Raw genomic sequence first — 12,676 nt, forward strand, 5'->3', positions numbered from 1 at the left:
TCATCCCTCTCCTGAGGCATTGAGCACAGAGCTGACTACATGCTGATGAGAGGAAGAGAAAGGGAAGCAAAAGGTGGTGGGAAGAAAAAGAAATAATTAAAATATTAAATGATCTAGCCAGGTGAGTTATTTCAAAGCATCATCTAATACCAATCAAAATACCACTCACTAGCTACCTAAATAAAACATCTCTATTAGACTGTATAGTTGATTTGAAAGGTGTAAAAAAGATGGAATTGGGGAAGAGGAAGAGAGCTTTTCTTAGAGACTTGCAAATTTACTCCTACTTAACCAGACTATGTAGAGAAAATGTGATTTTAAAATTTTATCCATGACCAATCAGAGCTTACTCCCAGGCCCCTGGCCTTCTATAGCTTGCTAGGTAGGTTTTGTTTTGTTTTGTTTGTTTATTTTGTTGTTATTGTTGAGGAAGGAACCACCAACCTGGGGCAAAATCGTTCAAACCTGGTGGTAAAGTTTGTTTAAGAAGAGAACATTGGATCCCCCCTCCAAAAAAAAAATGTAAACTAAGAGTGTTACTTTATGGGCTCAGGAGCATAGGAAAGAGAATCAAGAGAGCACAGGTGATTCAAATCCAGATCACATTTCCTCCCTCCAGGCTGGGCTGGGAGAGGAGGTATGGGAGGACTGCCTCTGCTCTTCGTCCCCCCTACTGATGTGATGCACCAGCCTCCTCTGGGTTCTCTTACTGTCTCACTGCTGGTGGTGCCTGGCTGTCACAGGCATGGAGGCATTTTCTCCACCCACATCAGAGGTGGTTTAGTCATTAATATGTTCAAATGGGAGAGGGTAGGGAGGATGAAGAAATTTGGATAATTTTCTCTGAAAACATTAGCCTGTCTTACAATGTTATTACTTTCTTATACCTCCTATTTTGTATTTGAGAAAATAGTTTCCTTTTTTAAAAAAAATAATTTTTATTGAAGTATAGTTGATTTACAACATTGTGTTAGTTTCAGGTGTACAGGAAAGTGATTCAGTTATACTGATATATTCTTTCTCAGATTTTTTTTCCATTATAGGTTATTACAAGTTATTGAGTAGAGTTCCCTGCGCTATACAGTAGGTCCTTGTTGTTTATCTATTTTATATATAGTAGTGTGTATATGTTACCCAAACTCCTAATTTATCCCTCCCCTCTTTCCCCTTTGGTAACCATAAGTTTGTTTCCTACCTCTGTTGTTATCTTTGCTTTCAGATCATCCCCTATCCCGTAGGCTATTGGGCTCCAATTTGGATCAATAGACTCAGAAAGGCAACTATATTTTCAAGATATTTTTATATTATACCAATTTTAGAATGATATTTTGAAAATAACCCATTCTCTACAGTTGAGTATTCAACAGCTGAGCACCAAGTACCACATGAGGATTTTATGTTCATTTTTTCACAGTATCAAATACATACAACCGATTTTATGTCCATTTCTTCCTATGAAGTGGATATCATTGGTTTTCAGAGGTAGATATTGAGGCTTAGAGAGATGAAATAATTTGCCCCAAATCATGTGTCTCTTAAATTGCTGCATTGAGAGTTAGACCCAGGTGAGTCTTGTTCAAAAGATCCATGAATTTTCCAGTACACTTTGGGGTTCACTCCCATTTTTGTATTGAGTCCCCAAGAAAGTTCTCAGATATTTTATAGGACTCTGTCAGGCATAGTAAAACAAGAAAAATACCCTCAAGGTCAGAAGTCTTGGGTTCAAATTCTGCCATCTTGCATTTTTCTGTTGATAGTATGGTAATAAGAGACAGAAGATGAGCTCGTATCCCAATTTTGTCATTTACCAGCTGTGTAAACTTGGGCAAGCTTATCTTATTTCTAAGTCTCCAATTTCTTATGTGCCCAAGAGAGAGAAAAACAATAAAGTGGCTATGAGACATAAACATGATAACACCCTGTAAACAGTGCAGCACCACCCATGGCACACAGCAGGCACCCAATAAGTGTCATCACCTCATCTATTTCAGCTAATTCTGATCATTTGTGAGGCATGCGTTATGTTCTCTCTGGACTTTTAAGTTGTTTGGTAAACATATGGTGTTTAGTGCCGATGCTTTGATGTAACTACAGTAAAAGCAGAAGAAATAAGTATCCAAATAAGGAACTCATTTTTTTCTCATTTCTCTAAGACATTGGCCCACCATTTCTAAGTTGTAGAAATGAAACGACAATAATTCATTAGTGAACACCTGAACAATTATTCATTACTGAAACCACTTCTGGACCTACATTTTAATGACAGTAATTCGTAGCTTTCTCCAGCCTAGAGCCCTAGAAGGATGGGATAGGGTTGAATCTGAAGCCACCCTCTGAGTGAAGCCACTGGCCTCCCAGCCCAGGGCACTGAGCCAGGAGCCCAAGCCAAGCATGTGACATTCCATCTGCTGTCCTAACCAAAGGTAAATGACCCTCAAACCCCAAGGGAGTCATTCAGATTCATGAAGGAGATCTTACCTTTCACAGGAGAGACAGGATTGAGAGATGCTTTGCTTAAGTGACTAAAGAAGGAAAAAAAAATTAGAGATCTGGTTAACAAAATGTATTGAGCTCATTTCCACCATACATTGATGGAGCTCTAAAGCAGAAAGTGTCACAAGGGCTATAATTAGGAGAATGAGTTAAAAATTTAACAGCACTCCAGATTTCAACTACACCTATCATTTTCCCAGCCATAAATGTCTTCCCCTTTACACTTTATGGGGCCCATAGTCATCCTTCTTTTTTTCAGCATTTGAGAGAAATAGGGAAAGAAAAATAATAAAGGGGAAAAAAAGGTAATGTTTTGAAGAGATATTTAGGAGGAGCCAGAGAGTACCTGGGAGGCAGGATCAGTTCTGTGTCCTTCTTTCTCTGCACTGCGATCTATTCTAGCCCTCTCTGACTGTGCAGTCATCTGGCCCTGAGTGCATGGCCCCCCGTGCATGCCCTGAGAGTAGCCACCTGCTCCTTGTGAGTCCCTATAAATGGAAAGCACACTTGGTACAACGTGCATGCAGAAAGGCTAGTTTACAGTGATGCACGATAATTATCCCTGAAGATTTCAGGTTTCAACTGTCACACACCTTGCACTTGTTTTTCCTGGTAGACTTTATTTTTTAGAGATTTAGGTTCACAGCAATATCGAGCAGAAAAGTACAGAGAGTTCCCATATATTCCCTGGCCTCACCTACATACAGTTTTCCCAATGATCAACATCCCCACCAAATGGTACATTTGTTATAATCGATGAACCTACACTGACACATCATTATCACCCCACATCCACAGTTTACATTAGGGTTCACTCTTGGTGTTGTACGTTCTGTGGGTTTGGACAAGTGTATAATTGTATGTTATCCGCCATTATTGTGTTGTACAGAATACAGTCACTGTCTTAAAAATCCTCTGTGCTCTGCCTCTTCATCTTTTCTTGCCAGCAACCCTTAAGAAGGACTGATTTTTTTTAATTTTGCTATCTTCATAATTTTGCCTTCTCCAGAGTATCATCTAGTTGGAATCATATGGCATGTAGACTCTCTAGATTGGTTTCTTTCACTTAGTAATGTGCATTTTAGGTTCCTCTGTGTCTTTTCATGGCCTGCTAGCTCATTTCTCTTTAGTATGGAATAATACTCCATTGTCTGGTTGTACAACAGTTTATTTATATCTTCACCTACTGAAGGACATCTTGGTTGCTTCCGAGTTTGGACAATTGTGAATAAAGCTGCTATAAACATCCATGTGCAGGTTTTTGTGTAGAGATAAGTTTTCCACTCTGAGTAAATGCCAGGGAGCCCAAATGCTGGGTTGTATTGTAAGAATGTGCTTGGTTTTATAAGAAACGGCCAAACCACCTTCCAAGGTGGCTGCACCATTTTGCATTCCCACCAGTGGCTCCGCATTCCCACCTGCATTTGGTGTTGTCAGTGTTACAGCTTTCGATTATTACAGCTTTCGATTATTCTCATAGGTGTGTCATTATCTCGTTGTTGTTTTTTGTTTTTTTGCGGTACGCGGGCCTCTCACTGTTGTAGTCTCTCCCGTTGTGGAGCACAGGCTCCGGACGCGCAGGCTCAGCGGCCATGGCTCATGGGCCCAGCCGCTCCGCGGCATGTGGGATCTTCCCGGACCGGGGCACGAACGCGTGTCCGCTGCGTTGGCAGGCGGTCTCTCAACTACCACGCCACCAGGGAAGCCCTCGTTGTTGTTTTAACTTGACGTTTCCTAATGACATATAATGTAGAGGGACTTCTCGTATACTTATTTGCCATTTGTATATCTTCTTTGGCGAAGTGTCTGTTCAGATCTCATTTTGGTCATTTTTTAAGTGGGTTGTTCATTTTTTTAAGGTGGAGTTTTAAGAGTTCTTTGTATGTTTTGGATAACAGTCCTTTATCAGGTGTGTCCGTTGCAAATATTTTCTCCCAGTCTGTGGCTTGTCTTCTCATTCCCTTGCTCCCTCTCCTTTTTGTATCTAAGACAAACTTAAAAAAAAAGATAAGTATTTCTGTGTCCATCTTCATGTGTAAGACAGCTATCCAAAAGCAACAGGAACTAAAATATTTGAGTTAATGTCATGTCAATTTCATGAGTTTAGTGAAAACTGCTTAGAAGAGTGCAGTTCTCATAATTAGGGGTGTAGATAAGAGTTAGTCATTACTAGTAGTACAAAAGGAGTTAAGGTATTTCCAGTAACATTTCTCCAATTGCTTTATTTTGGTGTTGATATGACTTTCATGAGACATTCTTAGGTAAAAGCCTTTGGGAAGGGTTTGGATTAAATCAGTGGTTCTCAAGCCGGAGTGATTTTTGTCCACCAGGGAAAATTTGCCAGTGTCTGGAAACATGATGCCCGGGGGAGGGGAGACAGCACTAGTGGCATCTAGTGGGTACAGGTCAAGGAGGTGCTAAACATGTGTGGTGCTCAGGACGGCCACCCCTCTCGTCCCCCACCTACAAAGAATGACCTGGCCCTAAATGCCAATAGTGCCAAGGTTGAGAAATCCAAAATCAAATCAAATCAAATATATTCTCTTAGTATAACTTCTCTCAGCCATTAATATGCAGTTGGTTCAGTAAAAGATTGAAAGCAGGCTACAGTGAACAATATTTTCCGAATACATACATATCTGACAGACACTGGAGTTCTACCATGCACCAGGCTTCCTGAGTTTATCCATAAGTTATTATCGCAGACATGTTCTTTCCAAACCTTGGAAATTGAAGCTAATCCGTATATTTTAATTTTGTCTAATGTTAGTGATTGGCAAATAATCTAAACTATTTTCCACAGGGAAAACACTGCAAAAGAGGGCAGCATTTGCTTAGTCAATATAAAATATCTAAAAACAGCCTTGCTAAAAACAGGTTAATGCTTTAAATGACACAATTGAACAAGACATAATTAGGGATAACTATTTCCTTCCTCTCATTTTAGAAACACCATGAGCCATTGGCACAGGGGTGAGAGAGGGTGATTTCATGACTTCTACGTGGAATTTTCTTTTTCAGTGTTGCTATTAAGTTGTTCTTACACAAAATGATATCCAATAGACCAAATTTCCTTACGGTCTGTAAATCCAGTTTGCAAAGAAGTTGTTTCATGGCCAAAGAAGTTGGCAATAATTAAATTACTGTTGCTGAAGTCCCTATTTCTTCTTTGAAGATAATATTTGGTATATGTACATAAAGTATGGAGAGAAGGGATTCATTTTAAAATGCACCTTTGGCCAAGATTCAAGAGTAGTAAGTTTTCCCATGCCCAAATGAATGGTTGATAATGATATATTTTCAATTCAATTCTATTTCTATACGTTTATGAGTACTCAACACACTACGCTGGGTGCTAGAAGGACCAGAGAAGACTAATACATAGTCCTTTTCTTTGAGAAGCTAGCAAATTAATGGAGGAGACATGCACACCTAGTTACTGCAGCGTTAGCATGAAGGGCTGAGTATGAGCAGGTGAGTGACTTGTTTGGAATGTGGAAAGGACCACAGAGAAGATACCACTTAAATTGGCCCCTCATTGGGAGTGGGACTCAGAGAAGACAGACCTCGCAAGAAGCTAAGTGCCAATTCCCATGGCTAATTCAAAAGCAACTTGATTTCCTAACTACTGATTTCATCTTTTCTCGCCACCTGTTTTGTGCTGTTTCTTCAATAATTCAGTAAGAACTGGGTTCAACATTTAAACTCCACCTTTTTGGGGGCTTCCCTGGTGATCCAGTGGTTAAGACTGTGCTCCCAATGCAGGGGGACTGGTTGGGGAACTAAGATCCTGCATGCCATACAGCACGGCCAAAAAAAAAAAAAAAAAAGAAACAACCAGAAAACAACTCCACCTTTTTACTTGATTTCTGGCTTTTTGTTTACAAGTTTTGAATTATATACACACATAATTTGCTCTCTTTAAAAATATTAAAAATTACAAAGCAGATAGCTTTTACTCTCAGAACGTTTCTCTTTCCTTACGTACTTGCTGAGTGGCTTTATTTTTTGAGTTTTTAAGAAATTTATTTTATTGAAGTATAATTGATTTACAATGTTGTGCTAATTTTTGCTGTACAGCAAAGTGATTCAGTGATATATATATATATGTGTGTATACATATATATGTATGTGTATACACACATATATATACATTCTTTTTCGTATTATTTTCCATTATGTTTTGTCACAGGATATTGAATAAAGTTCCCTGTGCTATACAGTAGGACCTTGTTGTTTATCCATTCTATTTATAATAGTTTGCATCTGCTAACCCCAAACTCCCAATCCATCCTCTTTATGCATTTTTAATGTCACATTTTTTGCCGTGGCAATTTTTTTTAACAACTTTATTGGAGTATAATTGCTTTACAATGGTGTGTTAATTTCTGCTTTATAACAAAGTGAATCAGTTATACATATACATATATCCCCATATCTCTTCCCTCTTGTGTCTCCCTCTCTCCCACCCTCCCTATCCCACCCCTCTAGGTGGTCACAAAGTACTGAGCTGATCTCCCTGTGCTATGCGGCTGCTTCCCACTATCTATCTATTTTATGTTTGGTAGTGTATATATGTCCATGCCACTCTGTCACTTTGTCCCAGCTTACCCTTTCCCCTCCCTGTGTCCTCAAGTCCATTCTCTAGTAGGTCTGTGTCTTTATTCCCATCTTGCCCCTAGGTTCTTTATGACCATTTTTGTTTGTTTGTTTGTTTTTAGATTCCATATATATGTGTTAGCATACGGTATTTGTTTTTCTCTTTCTGACTTACTTCACTCTGTATGACAGACTCTAGGTCCATCCACCTCACTACAAATAACTGCTGAGTGGCTTTAGATAACAATCTATGTAATCTTTGAAAAAAACAGGTTCTTTGGACATAATGAACAGTTTCATCTTTATATTTCTGTAGCAGGGAATATAGTACAATATTCAGTATGCAAAAATGGATTGTATAAGGAAATGAAGAAACTGCAACTTGAAATAGCATAACAAAAAGAATCTTATTTCACAATTGATGATTAATGATAAAGAATATCATTAGGAAAAATAATGCTTCTGTTTTGAGTGGATGTGCAAAGTTACTGCAAGCTCACCTGTTTCTATCACATTTACATCCTACATAACGTAAAATTCAGCAACGGTCTGAGTATTAGAGAATCTTGAACTTATTACTCAAAGAACATAATGTTCTTTCTGGATATTGTGACTTTTTCTTTCCGTTTTTTTAGTTGTATTGAGATATACTTGACATACAGCACTGTACAAAGTTAAGGTGTACCATAATGACTTACATATATTGTGAAATGATCACCACGATAAATTAACATCCGTCATCTCATATAGACATAGAAAAAAAGAAAAAAATGTTTTTGCCTTGTGATGAACACTTTTAGAACCTACTCTCTTAGCTTTTATATATATATCACATTTCAGTGTTAACTATAGTCATTGTGTTGTACCTTATATCCCAGGACTTATTTATATCGTAACTGGAAGTTTGTACATTTTGACCACCTTCATCCAATTTCCTCACCCCTCACACCCAAGCCCTCTGGAAAACACAAAGCTGATTTCTTTGTATAAGTTTGTTTGTTTTTAGATTCCACATATAAGTGAGATCATAAAGTATTTGTCTTTCTCTGTCTGACATTTCACTTAGCACAGTGCCCTCAAAGTCCATCCATGTTGTCACAAATGAGACAAATGATGGGATTTCCTTGATATTTAATGACTGAATTATATATACACACACACACACACACACACACACACACACACACACACACACACACATATACCAAATCTTGATCTATTCATCCACTAATGCATCAATGGACACTTAGGTTGTTTCCATGCTTTGGTTATTGTAAATAATTTTGCAGTAAACATGGAAGAGTGGATGTCTCTTTGACATAGTGTTTTGTTTTCTTTGGAAATACACCCAGAAGTGGAATTGCTGGATCATATGGGAGCTCTATTTTTAATTTTTTGAGGAGCCTCCATACTATGTTTTCCATAATGGCTGCACCAATTTAGAATCCAACCAACAGTGTACAAGTGTTCTCTTTTCTCTACATCCTGTCCAGCGTTAGTTATTTCTTGTCCTTTTGATGATGGCCATTCTAACAGGCATGAGGTGACATCTCATTATGGCTTTGATTTGCATTTCCTTGATGATTAGTGATGTTAAGTACTTTTTCGTGTATCTGTTGGCCATTTATATATCTTCTTTGGAAAAAAGTCTATTCAGGCTTAGCTCATTTTTTAAAGTGGATTATTTGTGGGTTTCTGCTGTTGAATTGTATACATTCTTTATTTATTTTGGATATTAACTCCTTATCGAATATATGATTTGCAAATATTTTCTCCCATTTTGTAGCATTCTTTTCAAGTTTGCTTTTTCATTGATCATTCCTTTTGCTGTGCAGAATCATTTTAGTTTGATGTAGTCCTATGTGTTTATTTGGGATTTTGTTGCTTATGCTTTTTATGTCATATTTAAAAATTCCTTGCCAAGACCCATGTCAAGGGGCTTTTGCCCTATGTTTTCCTCTAGGAGTTTTATGGGTTTTAGTCTTACATTTAAGTCTTTAATACATTTTGAGTTAATCTTTATGAGTGGTATAAAGGTCTAATTTTATTCTTTTACTAGTGGATGTCCAATTCTCCCAGCACCATTTATTGAAGAGACTGTGTTTTCTCCATTGAGTATTCTTGGCTCCCTTTTTAGATATTAGTTGACTGTAAATGCTTGGGTTTATTTCTGGGTTCTCAATTCTGTTCCATTGGTTTATGTGCCTGTTTTTGTATGTACCATACTGTTTTGTTTACTGTAGCTTGAAATCAGGAAGTGTGATACTTCCCATTTTGTTCTTCTTTTTCAGGATTCTTTGGCTCTTTGGGGTCTTTTTTGGTTCATATAAATATTATGATTGTTGTTTCTACTTCCATAAAAAATGCCATTAAAATCTTGATAGAGATTACATTGAATCTATAGATGGATTGGGTAGTATAGACATTTTAATAATATTAATTTTTGTAATCCATGAGCACAGGGTACTTTTACAATTATGTGTGTCAATTTCTTTCACCAATATTTTGTAGATTTTAGTGTAGAGATCTTTTACCTCCTTGGTTAAATTTAGTCTTAAATATTTTATTGTTTTTGATGCTATTGTAAATGGAATCATTTTCTTTATTTCTATTGCAGATAATTCATTGTTAGTGCATAGAAATGCTACTGATTTTTGTATGTTAATTTTCTAACCTACAACTTTACTAAATTAGTTGATTAGATCTAACAGCTTTTTGGTGGGTGTCATTAGGATTTTCTATATATAATATCCTGTCATCAGCAGAGACAATTTTACTTCTTTCTTCCTTACTCTGATTCCTTTTGTTTCTTCTTCTTGCCTAATTGCTGTGGCTGGGAGTTCCAGCTCTATTATTGAATAGAATTGATGAAAGTGGGTACCCTTGTCTTGTTTCTGATCTTACAGGAAAAGCTTTTAATCTTTCACCACTGAGTATGATATTAGCTGTAGGCTTGTCATATATGGCCTTTATTATGTTGAGGAATGTTTCTTTATACCTAATTTATTAAGAGTTTTAATCATGAGCAGATGTTGAGTCTTGTCAAATGCTTTTTCTCTGTCAGTTGAGATGATTTTATGATTTTTTTCTATTAATGTGATATGTCACATTTATTGGTATGCCTCAGTTGAGCTATCCTTTCATCCCAGGGATAAATCCCACTTGATCATGGTGAATGATCCTTTTAATGTGCTGCAGTGTGTTTTTTTTTTTTTTAATGAAACATGTTTACAACTATCCACCTGCTTTCTTTTTCTGATTCACTTTAATTTAGTAAAAAGTAGGGTAGAGAAGGAGGTATACTCCACCAGTTCATAATACATTCTTGTAATTAATAAACCACAGGTGATTTATTCCTTTAGAAATAGAATTCTCCTAATCAATTAATAATGTAGAATTTAAAAATCAATTTGAAAATAATCTCAATTTAATAATCTAAGTGTTTATTTATGAATAGATGTGAATACTTCTGTTGATACTTAAATTGAAAAACTTCATTCTTTTTTCTAGAAAATTTAAGCACTGATGGAATATACATTGTATGAAATGGGCCAATAGACATCAAGTTAGTAACTGGCTTTGGGCCTGTAAATCACTTGTAAATATCTCATAACTTTATCATATACATTAAGTGTGAGTATTGTTAAAGATAAGAGATTGAGACCAAGAGGGATGCTTCTCTCTTGCATTGGTTACAAACATTGTTTTCTGACAAATAAAAGTAGATGAAAAGTTTCTAAAGCCATCAAGTAAGTGCTCATTATGAATCATTCACCTATAATGTGTGAAAAATAGCCCATCCTAGTTTGAAATTTTGTTTTCACTTTAAAGATAGGAAATGTATGATAAGTTCACAGAGAAGTACTGTAGATTAGAATAGAGAAATACTTGGAAGAAATTCTAAAATCAATGAACATTAGTTAAAAGATAAAATAAGTGTACACAAGTAATAACTTCCTTTTCTCCAACAATAATTTTTAAATTATAGGAGTCATAATTTGTAAATTTCCTCTTTACACACTCTGTTTTTTGTCTTTTCACATTACTGACTTCTGCTCATACTTAACCCTTGTTTTGACATATCATTGCTGTATTTTAAAGTCACCAGAAATTACAAAAGTTTTAACATTTTGAATAGAAAAAAAATGAGTACAAATTTTACTTTTATTGGAAAGCAATTCCAGAAAATTATTTTATTGAATATTAAATAATTATTTGTTGCAAATTAATGATTTTTAACAGGAGAAAATTGTTCTGCAAGTAAAAAATTTTTCATTTTAAACACTGAACTTTTATTTCAAGTAATGTTTCTAATACTCTCAAACAAATTATCAACGAACATAATACCCAATCTCTAAAGAGGTGATTCCAAAAAGTCTTACCACCATATTAAGTTTATAATAGTATTATAAAAAATAGTTGTAATAAATCTTAACCAACTTCTTCAAATTTTGTTGTTCGGAATCATGGTTAAAAGGCTAAAATTACATTTGATATATTATCAAGTACGAAGTGGACTTCTAAGGGTAAAAAACGCAGTCTATCGAAAAGGAGTTTCACCTTTGACCTGCTCCAGTGAGAGCAGTGAGCATGAACAGGCTTTGGGAAAGGCAGTAAAACTATTACTTTTCCTCCCTCTTTAGCTTTTCCAGGACAGAAAAAGGAGAAGGCAAAATACAGAAGGCCATGCATGACAAGCAACCGCAAACCACTGTGAAAGGGAGTCTTTGGTATCTGAGATGACAGAATCAGATAAAGACAAAAGGATGCAGTGGCCGAGGGAGAGCTTCTTTCTGTAAGGCAGTCCTTCCCGCTCACATCTGAGTAAATGCTCTTGTGCGAATACGAGGAGGCAATCAATGTTTTGGTGTTCAATATTCAGCTCGGGGGCAGAAAAAAGGCTCTCATTTCTGGAGTATTAGTCACAGATGTTAGCAGAATTATCTGTGTTACTTGAACAAAGTTTTATAGAGGAGTTGTGCATATGGGTTTTATAATTTTGTAGTTACAAAATTATACTAATGGGAATTGTAGGATTTGTACAACCCGATTCCTTTCCATTTTTACTTAATTTCAGTAAGTTGCTGTTTTCTGGCAAAGCAGTAAGGCAATATTAAAATATGAGCTGTATAATATCATGTAAGCCTTGAGAAGCTCATACACTTTGAATGAACCCTTAACTACAACTTTAGGAAGGTGAAAATGACAAGAGGAGGAATGAATAAGTTTGTGAGGTGAACAAAAGAAGTTCAAGTGATCTACAACCCTCACTTCAGGGAATGAATCTATTTAGTGTACTTCGTGGAGAAAAGGTTTGAAATGGGTCTCTCTCAGGAGCAAGTGACCAGTAGAAAGATGTAGCTGGACAATGAAGCATGTGGCTAGAAAATTTTGAAAATTTCAACCTAAAACTTACCATTCTCAGGTTTTCAAGGGTTCATAAAATAAAGGGGATGTGGCCAAGTGGAAAAAGGATAAATACGTAATTCATGAAGCAGCCCTTTCTGACATACCCTGCTGCTTTTGGCTCCTAAAAATAGATCAGTTAAGGGCAACATGTAATAATTTCCTTCAGAAAAGTGGT

The sequence above is a fragment of the Leucopleurus acutus genome, assembly GCF_964270905.1.
Source record: "Leucopleurus acutus genome assembly, chromosome: 2".
Lineage (NCBI taxonomy): Eukaryota > Metazoa > Chordata > Mammalia > Artiodactyla > Delphinidae > Leucopleurus > Leucopleurus acutus.